Raw genomic sequence first — 14,196 nt, forward strand, 5'->3', positions numbered from 1 at the left:
CTCACTCATAGTTCAATCAATCAATCAATCAAATTTTATTTGTATAGCGCCCTACAACAGCCAGAAGGTGCCCAGAGCGCTTTCCAGGATAAAAACACTTACTTTTTTGACAGGACAAAGAATTATAACAACTTTAGAGCCAGGTGCAGCTTCTGTGGCTCCAAAGATGATGATTTTATTATAATTATTTTTTTCGATTACAAAAGTTTCAATTTTACCAGAGCTAGAAACCCCCTACATATATCATGAACAATGCTACTATTTGTTAAATTTGGGGGGGGGGGGCTCAGCCTGCATCTAAACGGAAAAAAGACCTTGCGATCAAGCAAAAACTTGCGTAACCCCCGCTATAAACATTCGACATTGTAAAATTATCCCTGACCTTGCTTGCCACCCTGTGATTTTTTTTCTAGATCCGCCCCTGCCAAGTGTGATATTCTGCAAGGACATTGAAAAAATACACTATAAAACACACTATTTCTCACATTTTTAGAGAACGTTAACAGGTATTTGATCCCTAATTTGTATAATAGTACTTCTCAAAATCATATTGGGGGCCAGAGGTTCTGTGCAGACGTTGCCTACCCCTGTTCTAGGCCTTTCAGCATAATGAATTCCCTTTTGATGCTTGTTGTGGAAACCCTGCCTAGTCCATTTAGTGAGCTACTGTTTAACCCCACAGCTTCAGCACTAGTTGCGAGTGTTTCATCAAGAATCAGCCGGCGCCGCTCCGAGATTAACAGCCAGTCGGTGAAAGGCGGCTTTCGCGGTCGTCTCGCGCCGAGATAAAGGAGCGGCTGTCGACGGAGGAGGATATATTGTCCTTCAGATCGATGGCGTCCTGGAGTGCGCCGGGCTGAGACATTCAGATGAGATGAGTGGCAGAAAGAGCAACACACTCGAGCAATATCAGCGCGGGCGAAGTGGGAAAATGGAGGAAGGCGGCGGTAAATAGGCTTTTGGAGGTCGTCGCTCGAGAGCCGTTGTGTTTCTATTCAAAAGTGCGGCGAAGTCCGTGGAAACCGCTCTTGTCGATAATCAAAGTGAGGGATGTGAAAAGGCCAAGTATTTGCGGGCAGTTTTATCTCACGGCGGCATGTGTCTCGGGCTAAAAAGACTTTTCATCTTCAGCGCGAGTGCAAATCAATTGCAGTGAGAGATTTCGAAGGGTAAAAGCTACAGGGGGCGTCCATAAACCTGTGTGTCTTTAGCAAGATTAATCGCGGTGGAAATCCTTCTTGAAGAGCCACAATTAGCAAAGGCAAGTACAATCAAGTGTTTCTGACAGAGTTAAATTTACTGGAATGCCATTTTAATGCAGCGATATTATATTTCTAACAACAAAAGACAAGTTCACGACAACTGCCTCTAAAACTCTGCACTGTCACTCAAAACGGTGTTACTTCGGGTCCGAATTGTCGTCATGCACAAGCTTAATATAGAAGGTGCAGCAACATGTATTACCTGAGGTGGCAGTAGTGAGTATAAAATGGCTAACTTGCATCCAGCCCCTTTAAAGACTATTTATTTTAAATTTGGATAGTTTTTTTTGAGCTGAAACAACCAAGTCACCTTCTTTAATGCTGTCCCTGGCCCAGAGGTTTGCTGGGACCTAATTTCAACCCGGAATTATAGTTCCGTAGTGCGCTGGTCTCAAATACAAGAAGTCACTGGATCAAATACCACACTGACAATTTTCTAAAAATGTAGTACTTTTTACTTTTTACATGGGCCTCTGCACACACAGTCTGAGCCTGATACAACCCCACAATCGGCACCAAGTTAAATAAATATAAAATTTGTCCATTTTTCTACCTTTCACTACCGTTTTCCCTCTTTACCACATTCACTTGTCTCCGCTGGATTGGACTGCACCAACTTGAACTAAGTGGAGGGGTTTTCCACTTAAAACCCCTCTGAGTTAGGTCAACGTCAAATGGTATCTGCCACAAGAATGAAAAGTGCAATGCAATTTTTTTCTGATTTTCATACATCAGTTGTTACTTTGATAGATTTAAGTGACAGTTACGCTTGTGTTACTTAATTTATATCTGGAACAGCAGCCCAGGCTCCTGCTGCAGCCCAGTTAAAGCCTTTAGGCCTGGAATAGCACAACTGTGAGTCTGTTATTATTTCATTATTTTATTCTGATGGCCCGGCCCAAAAGCACCGGAACCGAGCGGCCCAGAGGGAAACGTCCCGACCCGCCCGATGGCCAGCACGCCTCTGCCCTGGCCCAAAATCCAAACCTTGTCTCTAAAGATATCAGTTTACCATACTGGTATTGTTCAACGGCATCCAGCCCTGGTTGTGATGTGTGCCAATAAAAATGAACCCTAGAAAACTATCGCTCAAATTCATAACACCATCACTAACGCAGGGTGATTTTTACCAACAATACAATACAACCGATAAAAAGTACTTCATCAAAATCCATCAATACATGACACATTTGAGTCGTGCTCTTTTATATTAAACTGTGTCATGTCTAATAAAATGAAAGAAAAGCATCATGAGAGGACCAGATAAAAAGGCTCCAAAATTACTGGAAAATTTGGAATTTGGGAACAAAAAATTCCTAAAAAATAAAATATTGAAGATGGAAACTTGTTTTTTGGTTCACCCAGTCCTGGGATGTGTGAGACGTCTCTGGTGAGGCTCAGTGTCCTTGGCACAAACAGCCACAGGAGAGAGAAACTAAATATGTCATATTTTAAAATAGGTATAAATGACCAGCTGAATAAAATAACTATGTGTTATTCACTTACTGTGTGGCCAGAGACACCGAACTCTGCATCAGGAGAAAAGCTGTAGTTTAAGTTGGCAAAATCCTGAATGTCAACCTTGAAGGGCCTCACTTCCTAGTTATCCAGAGTGTTGGTGATTTCTGGAGATATTTTTTTGGGAATTCATGGAGTTCTTATATTTGAGGAGTTACGTGGCGCTAGGCTAATGCTGGACTAGCGCATTTCTATGGTATCAGCGAGCCTGTATCAAAAACAGTCTGACCCGCTCCACAGTGCACCTGAGGCAAATCACTTATAACGCCAGACTAACCATAGAATAATTTTAACCTTTCTGCATGTAAAATACCTTATATTTGAGCAGCATCAGCTTCGTGTTTGTATAAGCTACACAGTGGCGGAGTGATCTGCTAGAAAATAGTCCCTCAAAATGCGATCATTCTATCGATACAGATATTTATATGGTTAGTCTGGTGTTATAAGTGATTTGCCTCAGGTGCACTGTGGAGCGGGTCAGACTGTTTTTAATGCAGGCTAGCTGATACCATAGAAATGCGCTAGCCTTGCACTAGCCTAGCGCCACGTAACTCTTCAAACATAAGAACTGCATGAATTACAAAAAAAAATATCTCCAGAAATCAGCAACACTCTGGAAAACTAGGAAATGAGAACCTATGTCAAAAATCCTGAAATATCCCTTTAAGCCCGAGGGCCACCAAATATAATCCGAGGGCCGCATTTGGCTCACAGGCCGCACTTTGGGCACCCCTGCTCCAAACCTACGCTGTAAAATGCATTGCCGTGTAAGTGTATCCCTTCATCCTTCAGTGCAATTGTTAAAATGATCATTCCGAGATGGGCCGGTGACTATCAGGAGCGGGTTCTGGTTTCTCCCGGGAAACCCCCAGCGTAAAAGACCACGACAAACTCTTCTATCCCGTCACCACATCAGTGAACAGTGAAATCATAGCCAGCGCTTGTCCCACATTGTTTGGGAGAAAAAAGGTGGAAAAAACATTAAAGTTAAGGGTGTAATCACGGTGGAAGAAGCGGGATAATGCAGGCGCAGTATCTGGTGACAAAGCGTTCCTGGCAGTTAGATTTTATGTTTGTCTTCTACTTGGTAATAAAAGTTAGTGCGACGCAGGGAGGGGGGGGGGAACAACAGATTTCCTGCTGCTAACATCTCCGCAGTGCTAAAAACACAGCTGCCACTGTACCTGCCGCGCAGCCACAAAGTGAAGAGCAAATTGCACTAACGCGAAGAAGAAATAATATAATTGTTCACTTAAGGGAGTCAACCTTGAGAGAAGTAAGACTGGCGTGACACAATTGGACTTAAAATAGTAACATGTTTGAAAAGCACAAAGGTAGACGTACTTCCAATCATCTTTCTGCCATTAAAAATGTGTCTAGTTCATTGGCATCAGGACTGCAATCTTTGGATCTCCACCATGTTTGGAAAGTCAATACAGCTTCCTTCATGGCAAACACCAAAAAAATAAATAAATAAGACCCTAAAAGTGCCCTTGAGCTATTGGTAAAATGTCAGTGGAGTTGCAATTTTACAAAGAAGAGTTTGAATGTAAGTCTTCTGTTCTAACACCTAAATAAAGAGGGAGAAGTCCAAACAAAAGGAAAGAACTGGGACTCGTTAATGGCCCTTTTGTACAGAATGGTTGTTTAACTCCTCAAACGTCACGTCCTGTGCTGTATATCCAACAAATTCACTTTTTATAAGATTAAATATCTTCAAACTTGATGATCTTGTTGATGTTCACACACAAGGCTCACAACCTCCTCACTGTTTACAAGAGATGTTTCAGATAAAATAATCTATATACAACCTCAGAGGAACTGATCTGCTACAAAACCCTTTGGCGAAGACTCATACAAAGAGGAGGTGTTTATCAGTTAAAGGAGCTGCTCTCTGGAAGGGTTTACCTATTCAACTTAAAGGGATATTTCAGGATTTTTGACATAGGGCCTCATCTCCTAGTTATCCAGAGTGTTGCTGATTTCTGGAGATATTTTTTTTTGTAATTCACGCAGTTCTTATGTTTGAAGAGTTTTGTGGCGCTAGGCTAGTGCAAGTCTAGCACATTTCTATGGTAGCAGCTAGCCTGCATTAAAAACAGTCTGACCCGCTCCACAGAGCACCTGAGGCAAATCACTTATAACGCCAGACTAACCAGACGGCGGCATGGTAGCGCAGCGGTTAGCGCCTCTGCTTCACAGCTAGAAGGTCCCGGGTTTCGATTCCCACCAGGACGGGGCCTTTCTGTGTGGAGTTTGCATGTTCTCCCCATGTCTGCGTAGGCTTCCTCCGGGTACTCCGGTTTCCCCTACCACTAAAAAAACATGTGCAATAGGTGAATCCTCCAGCCACGTGATTCTGACCACCAGCCTGGCTCCACTTCATGGACACGGGTCCCCGGGCCGTGCACTACGTCGACCACTGCTCCTTACGGGTCGCCCCAGCGGCATCGAAGGATGGGTTAAATGCAGAGGACAAATTTCCCTACGGGGACAATAAAGTATACAAAACAAACAAATGTCTGTGTCGATAGAATATAACTAACCTTGCATCGCATTTTGAGGGACTATTTTCTAGCAGATCACTCCACCGCTGCGTAGCTCATACAACCACAAATATAAGGTATTTACATGCAGAAAGGCTAAAATTATTCTATGGACAGACATTTATATGGTTAGTCTGGTGTTATAAGTGATTTGCCTCAGGTGCTCTGTGGAGCGGGTCAGACTGTTTTTAATGCAGGCTAGCTGATACCATAGAAATGCGCTAGCCTTGCACTAGCCTAGCGCCACGAAACTCTTCAAACATAAGAACTGCTTGAATTACAAAAAAAACATCTCCAGAAATCAGCAACACTCTGGAAAACTAGGAAATGAGGCCCTATGTCAAAAATCCTGAAACATCCCTTTAACCATCCTAAAAAACAGGTGAAAAATGAGCGTGAAATCTTACATCTGTCTGTATTTACAGTGTTTTGAGTCTAACCTGTCACACGCGCTGTAAGCCCCCCCTCGCCACGCCGCCTCTGCTGTATGCATTTATTCATTCTTTGGCAGGAAGCACAAATATGCAGCAGCCACGCAGCGCTTGGTGGGATTTTCTCTCGCTGTGATCTGCCGTTGAATTCAAATCAAATATTTTGAACCTCGCCGTGCCGCTCAGCTGTTACCGGCGCTGGCAAATATAATAAATTCAGGATTTACTGCCGGGCTTCATATTTCTCCGCGTGAAGCTGCGCTCATTTATTAGGATTATCTGCATTCCGCCGGAGATAAGAGGAGGAGGCACAATGAGGCTCGCCGACTTGTTTAAGGGCCTGTAAATGCAGAATGTATAATAAGCTGTTGCTAATTTGATTTCTGCGCTTGATCCTGGAATAATCGCCATTGATGTCTAAAAATAGGACGTTTTAATTGTTTTTGTTGCAAACATAATGACATCAAACGCAACAGGGCTGCGCATAATGAAAGATATGTAGGGCAGGGGCGTCTTTTCTTAACGCTGTTTTGCCGGCCTCGTCTGTTTTTCAATGCCACGCAAGTTCCACTTTAGTTTATGGAATGCGTCCCTGCTGACTTTTCATTTCCCCGTCTAAAAAAGAAAAGAAAAAAAAAAGAAAAAAACGGGGGGGGAACGCAATCAGACGCTAAAATCATTGCCTAATGACTCAAGCCTTTGTGTGTCGCGCCGCATGCTGTGCCTTCATTTTTATAGACCTTGTTCAAGTGCGCGGCGTCGGGGTATTGTCGGGAATGGGCTCCGAGAGAAAGTGAAAAATAAGAAAAAAAACTTTGCTCCGAGGCTGTTATAGAAAGCACGGATTGATTCAGTCAGAGGTGCGACGTCGAATCAATTAGCGAGGCACAGAGTAAGGATTTTCCGTCATGTGGAGGCATTTTTATTCAAGGAGGAGAAAAGGTGCAATCAAAAAGTCTTGATTTAAAAATGACTGTGTGAAATGTTGCTGAAATAACGTATGCGGTTTTAGTGAAGCCCTAATCAACGGGGACGGCACGGCTAAAGGCAAGGGCGGGAATTTAATAACTGCAGAGTTTTACTTTTTCTTTTATGGGAGAAATTTGAGCACCTGTGACTCGGGTTGGTCTGAGCCGAAAAGAAGCCAGTGTTGGGGGAACATATTACAAAAGTAACTAGTTACAAAAATACATTGCTTTTTTCAGTAACTAAAGAATATAACAAATTACTGAGACAAAATATGGGAAAATATTAGTCATTACAATTCAAGTAACTCAAGTTACAAGTGCATTTTAATGCATGAATGAAAAAAATGCCAAACTCCCCTCAAATAACATGAAACACGCCAAATCAAGTTGGACACTGGTGTATTAGATCTACATATACAAAACACAAGGGAACGGCGGAAAGCGAAGGAAAAACAAATCTCCTACAGCACTTTTGCTTGTGGCATTTCTACTATTTTTTATTTTATATATCACTAGTTTACATTTATTTATTTTTAAATCATTTTTATTATTTTCAGTTTACATTTTGCCAAGAGTAACTCAAAAGTAACTCAAAGTAATGTAACTCAGCTAAATTTTGAAACAGTAATATATAATTGGTTTACTTGGTCGGGACAGTGCATGTTAATGACATGGGTCTCATGCATGTAAACAAGCCACACCGGATTGTAGCTTTGGGCTAATTTCCATCCGTCGTCCCCCATGTGCACTCTCAAACACACTCTCATTCATCCTGGCCTATTGTACATGTTTTTAGTGGTAGGGAAAACCGGAGCAACCGGAGGAAACCTACACAGACATGGGGAGAACATGCAAACTCCCACAGAAAGGCCCCGTCCCTGGTGGGAATCGAACCCAGAACCTTCTAGCTGTGAAGGGAGAGCAAGAACCGCTGTTCTACCGTGCCGCCCAATAATACTATATAATAATAATAATACAAACTTATTAAGTTTTTTAAAGCTGTAATCACTAATATAAAATATATTACAATTTTGAAGTAACTTGCCCAACACTGCTTGCACAAAATACGGGAATATATTAGTCATTACATTTCAAGTAACTCGAGCCACCAGTGCAGTTAAATGTATGAACAAAAGAAATGCAAAAACTCCCCAAACATAAAGCAGCAACAAATCAAGTTGGACGCTGGTGTATAAGATCTGAAGTCTGTAGTTAATGTCCTCAAAACAAAACACCAGAGAATAATGGGGACAGCAAAGGAAAAGGAAATATCTCACTGCACTTATGCTCGGTTTGTAATTTGGCAAAAGTAACTCAAAGTAATGTAACTAAGCTACATTTTTGAAACGGTAATATGTAATACAAACATTTTGAGCTGTAATCACTAATATAAAATATACTACAATATTTAAGTAACTTGCCCAGCACTGAAAGACGCCCGGTCCAAACGCACATGGTTCATTATGTGTCAGTGCGAATGACAAACGTTTTCTTCCACTCTAAAGACTCATCGAAGAAGTAACATCTCTGTGATCACTAGTTCTTTGTGTCTCCAAAGATAGTATTCTCTGGTCACTAGAACAACATTAGCCACGAGGTTGAAAAGAGCCACAGTTTGCATCTGTTGGACAAATTGGTGAATTGGACTAGAAAAAATCTGTGGTATTGGCACAAAATCAGAAACCAGTATCAGTATTGGAACAACTCAACTTGTGTCCACACTAGGGCTGGGACTGTCCGCTTTAGCTGCGATACAAAACATGTCACAAGTAGTAGCATTATGAAACTTTTGAAAGAGAAAACAGAGCGATATGTCCAAAAGTTAGAAATGCCATTTGACAAGTGACAAAATGTAGGTTTAACATAAAGTGCTGTAACTGTTCCTGAAGAAATATTACATTTAAAAGTATTGAACTTCATATTGCAACAAAGGTGTGCTGCAATATAATTTGCAAAACGATATTTTGTTCCAGCCCTAGTCAACAATAGGGTTTCACAACATATCGCTACATTATCGTTAGCAATATTAGGAGACGTTATATACAGAATGTGGTGAGAGCAACAATAAAGCTACTTAACCTTGAGATTTGAGTTTACATTTAAAGCAAAGCACTGTGTTGAAATGATTTATAATATCGCAATATTCAAGATAGTCATAGAATATCACAGTTTTTCTCAGAGCTAGTCCACACTAGGGCTGTGCTCAGTATGTTGGATTGGTTACATTACGGAGTAGGTGATGATATGAGTATCGTATCAAGGCATCTGTCTCATGATACACAATTATGTTTGTCTAACCATAGCCTTTATTCAGAACGTATCACAACGTGCACTCAAACTACTGCAAGGCTTAAATTGCACACTGAGCTTATTCAGCATAATAAAAGCTTCCATTTTGTGCACCTACAAGATTCGGAATATACCTTGTATCATGGACACTAATTTATATCGCGATACACTTGAATCGAGAAACGTATCATGACGTTTTTGGCAACCCCCAGTCCTGGTCCATACTATCAGTTTTATATTTGTGACGCCACATTCGGAGACAGGATACTCGCAGTGGGAGTGAAACGCTGCATTATATCAATCGTGTGTTTCGATAGGCTAAGAGCAGAGTCACATGACTTGGAATCGCAATGGCAGGGACGCATTCCAGTAATCATGTGTCTCCATTTGACCAATGTGTGTTTAGTGATTACTAGATGAAGATTTGCCAAAAAGGTTGAATTTTAACAGAAGTAGAAATAAGAAATATATATTTGGAATAGACTGGGTGGACTTGTGGTCATTTTTTCTTTTTCTTTTTGTTCAGGTGTGGCACATACAGGTGTAGATTAAGTTAAGGTCTACGTTTTTCGTCCCTGTAAGGAAACATCTTGGTGCAGTTGTACTTTTAAAGAGTGTTGGCTTCTATAATGAAATAACATCAGTGAAAACATGGTAAATTGGGGCAACACAATCAGAGCAGATGAAAACCAGTGCAGCAGGAGGAATTGTGATTAAACCTCACGTCCTCACAGAAACAAAGCTCCGTGATGTTGACAGTGTGGAGGGTCATTAAATTTGCCTGCTCCGCTCCTCTCCGAGCATAAATCAAGCCAATCCCGTCTCCGGCCCGACCTCGCTCCCCGGTGGCTTACTTAGAGCCATGCCAACGCAGCACTGGTGGTGGAATGAGCAAGGGTAAGCATGCGAGGGGTGTCCTTAAGCCGCGCTGCTCTGCCGGCATAAACAGGCCCTGTGCCTTCTCTGGAGAGCAATAGGGATCAAGCCAGCTTAGTGGGCATGACCTGCCGCGGACCCGGGCGGGGGCCCCTGAACATGCGGCGGCGCACAAGTGTCTTAAGGATCGCTGCACTATTCAACACGAGAAGCCCCGGCCTGCTACATCACATTGCTAGCGGCCCCGGAACAGGACCTAGATGCACTCCGCTGAGGATCCCGCCGCCAGACTAAAGCCTTATGAATAATTCTCCACATTCTACCACTTTTTTTCCCCCCCCCCTCTTCACACCAGACCTGTTTTTTTTTTTCTTTCATAAAGTGGGGCTTTCATAAACAAATACAGATCTCACAATGTGAACCGCAAAGAGGAAGTGAGAAAACAAACACCATTTTTTCTTGGTGGAATTAAAACTTGCTTAAGGAAGGGGCTTCTTCGCGGGGGCGTCGCACGCGGGGGTTTGAAGGAAATGGCAATACACATTTGTCTGTGCTTTAATTTCCTCAATTGCTTTATGACCGAACTGCGAAAAGCACAAATCGGTTTGTAACATATGCTCTCCGCGCTCCGTTTCCCCCCTTCATTTCGAGTGACTGAATGACTTTATCAGTGATTATCTTCCTCCCACCCTTCCCCAAAAAAAAAACGCTCAGCATCAAACCTCATCATGTCATTTAACCCATATAGATGCAATAGCGATATGCAAATAGTGCTAACCATTTCCCCCGCAGTGGCAAAAACGTGCCTCCTGGCTGCATGTCCAATGACACAAATCATCAATTAAGATCTCAGCGGGGTTTTTGGGGGGGATAAACTAAATTAACATCATCCCTATCTTGACAATATGTGGAGCCGCGTGAGGCAGCAGCAGCAGCAGCAACAACAAAGAAGAAACGTTTCCAAAAGGGCGATTGGTGGCGGCGCCTTGTTTGACTTCAGTTTCTTTGAATGTGAGGTTTATTCCCTGTTGAATAGTCCGCCGAAAAAAAAAGTACACGCATTCTGAATGATGTAAAAAGGTAACAGAGGTCTCTCTCTTTTTTTTCTTTCTTTTTTCTAGTCTTTGAAAGCAACAGCGTTTGAAAGCGTTTCACTTTCAGAAGGGGGTGCAACTTTTGGCTCCGTGTGGGATTTTCGGCTCAGTACTTCGCACCTGCCGAATGTCTTTGGTGGAAAGAGAAAGAGAAAGAGAGAGAGGGGGGGAGAGGGAAAGGGAAAGGGAGAGAAAGAGCTAAAGTGGTCCAAATCGCCATTGTGATTTCTCAGGGAAGCAGATGATTAGTAAACAAATGGTCGAGGCATATTTAATTAGGTTGATGCGGTTCCATTACCGAGGCTTTAAAAAGGAAGTGTCTGCTTTGCTCATTTTGTGAAAGGAAGCAACTCATCATCTAGAATGTACTTTTTTTTTGAGGGATAGTCTTAGACCAAACATCCAAACGCGATAGATATGTGCTCTGGAAACGCTTGGAGAATAAACTGAACAAACGTAGACGTAGCGAGAGACGAAAAATCGCATTGACTTTTCGGTGCCAGTCGAGCGTCTCCTATGAGTGAAACGGTCAATAGCGGAATAAACTGGTCATCTGAAAAAGAGAGTGGCGGTGAGAGGTGCACAAAGACGAGCAGTGTTCGGACGCTCTGTGGAGGGTTTTCTGGGCAGGGGCAGAGGCGCAGGGTAAACATTACAGCTGGCACAAGTGGACATCGTTTTTTGTTTTGTTTTTTTTTACAGCGAGAGGAAATGTGCAATAAAGGAGCAATTCTTATGACAAAAATTGATAGAGGAAAAAAAAAAATCGGTGTTACGGATGCACTGCTGACGATGTTCGGTAGTTCATGCGCTTAGCGACCATAGGCAGGGTTAAAACTTCAAACGCACATTGTAATTATTAGCCTGAATATACAGTTTAACTAATAACACAATTTCCCAAGTCCATTTCGAGTTATTTTTAGGATTATCCATGAATGAGATCAAGATTCCTCAAAACCTCTCTCTGTACATTGAAAGCACGCGCTTAGGACTCACTCAAACTCGACCAAACGCACCCACAAACATCACAACACTGGCTACAAACAGCGAAGTTACACTCGGAGCAGATCGTAGTCAAAGCTTCGCTGTTTATTCGGCGGAAACGCACGCTTCGCCAAAGCGCCACACACGCGTATTTACGCACCAAAGCTCGACACAAGTTCCACCGCGGGCAAAAAAAAAAAAAGTGATTCTCCGAAAAACACAGCGCGAACACACCCGCGCCGCTCAACACACGGTGTGCAGACCGTGGACGCGACGAGGCAACGATTTAACAAGTGAAACGCTGTTTTTTTTTCTCGATCTCTACTCTCTTTGCTTCGTGGAGTAAAGGTTGGCGTTTTACACACAAAAAAACACGCGCGGACATGTGTAATGTGCTTCCCATCGGCGCCTAAAGGCACTACGCTGTCGTTACAAATGTTACCAACACGTTTTATTACAAATCCAAAAGCCACACCGAGCAGAAAGGCAGAAAAAAATCCGCTAGTCAGTCCCGTACAAAAATGCATCTCGTCTGGGTTGCCTCTCTCGTTTTTCTCCCCCTCCGTGCGCGTCCCCCCCCTCCCTCTGCCTCCCTCCCTCACTCCCTTGCCTTCCCTCCCTCTCTCCCTCTCTCTCACTGTGGCCTGGCTGTCTGCCTGTATGAATAATGTCCTGCCTTTTGTAATGAAGGGGGGGAAAGGGGGGAAAAAAGGACGCACAAGTGGTAAAGCCCTGTTCCCATGCACTGACATTGAAAATGAATGACAGCTTACCTGCATGCCAATCTTCATCAGACTGACACTGGGCTGACAGCACAGCCTATACTCCTCCACACAGCCGGTGACGTCAGTCGACACAGGCCCCTCCCACCTCCATCTCCCAGCTCCGCTCCCCCAGTTTTCTCCCAACGCCGGGCTGCTGATGCCTTCCAGTGTCCGTGGGAAATATGACAATCACAGGCGAGGAGCTGCGCACAAAATAACAGGGAAAGGGACAGTCCGGGGTTTAGACGGTGGCACTGCCTCCCGCGTCCGAGCAACAACAGGGAGTGGGCTGAGTGTGTTTCTGTAACAGTTTGAGATTACATTAAGGTCACCCACTTTTTCGGGTGTTTCCTTGAAATGCGTAAAAGCGCACATTATTGCCTTTCTGTTATCATGAACTGATAATCTACTACAGCCAATTGTTATAGAATAGGGTGGGTATTTTCTTCTTAACTCCCCAAATAAATGAGTTTTTAAAAAGTAGCCTTATTCAAGCTTCTACTGTGTAAAGGCCAAAGAGGCATATGGGACTTTTTAAACATGTATATTTCGTCCAGGTGGGAATAGTTGATCTTATTGCTGGGTTGCAGGTTCTAGAATGTGATGATGCCACTGGACCCAGTGGGGGCAGGAGCCAGTTTTTAACAGCATTACATTTTCACAATCTAAAAAGAAAATGTATGAATTACAAAAATGACCATTAATATCAGTCACTGGGTCCATGATCTCTCTGTACAAGACCAACAATTTCCTCAAAAACAAAATGATTTTACCTCTATATAGAGCCCACAGTCCCGCCCACTCCCGGTCACGTGTCCAACATAAATAATCCCATGTATTTTGAGCATTCACTTTTCGAAAAAGTCAAGTATTAAGAGTTTAACATCACGGCGCCGGCTCATCAGCTTTGTGCTAACTCACAGACATGAAACATACAAGGTAAAACTGAAGATTTGTCTAAAACGTTATAAACTGCGAAATTATAAAAGTAATTTTGTCGTATTTTCAAGTATTGTTTGTTTCTTTTTTGTAAAATACATATAGCACATGTCGAAGGTTGGCACATAGCTGATTATCCGGCATCGTGCCAATAATCTCTTAATGTAGGAGCCAAAATGCACCTTTCTCCCAGCCGGTAGGGGGCGCTGGTGAACTTGATTGACTGTTAGATTTCCCTACAAAAGGGGCCTAATCAATGACCCAGGTGCGGCTGGTTTTGAGGTAAACTATTTCTTACCGTGTCATGTGGACATCTTATGTTGTGTACGAAAATAAAGGAATTGGTCACAGGGGCCAATAAAGCACAATATTGGAGTGATTTTGTGGAGACAAGCGTTGGGAACCCTTAAAAACTCAGCAGCCAGGAGGCGACCAGCATAGGGCCCTTTCGCCTCTACACTAAATAATTGACTTTTTCGTAAAGTCAATGCTAAAAATGCATGGGATTTTTTGTGTCGGACCCCG

The 14,196-nt window shown here is 42.9% G+C and overlaps 1 protein-coding gene across 1 annotated transcript in view; it reads right to left on the bottom strand.

Moving 5' to 3' along the window:
- Positions 1 to 12,935, bottom strand: part of LOC306969876 (homeobox protein PKNOX2-like) — a 226,586-nt gene extending 213,651 nt beyond the window's left edge. The window contains exon 1 of the mRNA XM_079565652.1: positions 12,742 to 12,935. The gene's annotated coding sequence lies outside the window, so the exon portion shown is untranslated. The remainder of the gene's footprint in view (positions 1 to 12,741) is intronic.
- Positions 12,936 to 14,196: the final 1,261 nt, after the last annotated feature.

This window comes from Gobius niger (genome assembly GCF_951799975.1).
Source record: "Gobius niger genome assembly, chromosome: 11".
Taxonomy (NCBI): Eukaryota; Metazoa; Chordata; class Actinopteri; order Gobiiformes; family Gobiidae; genus Gobius; species Gobius niger.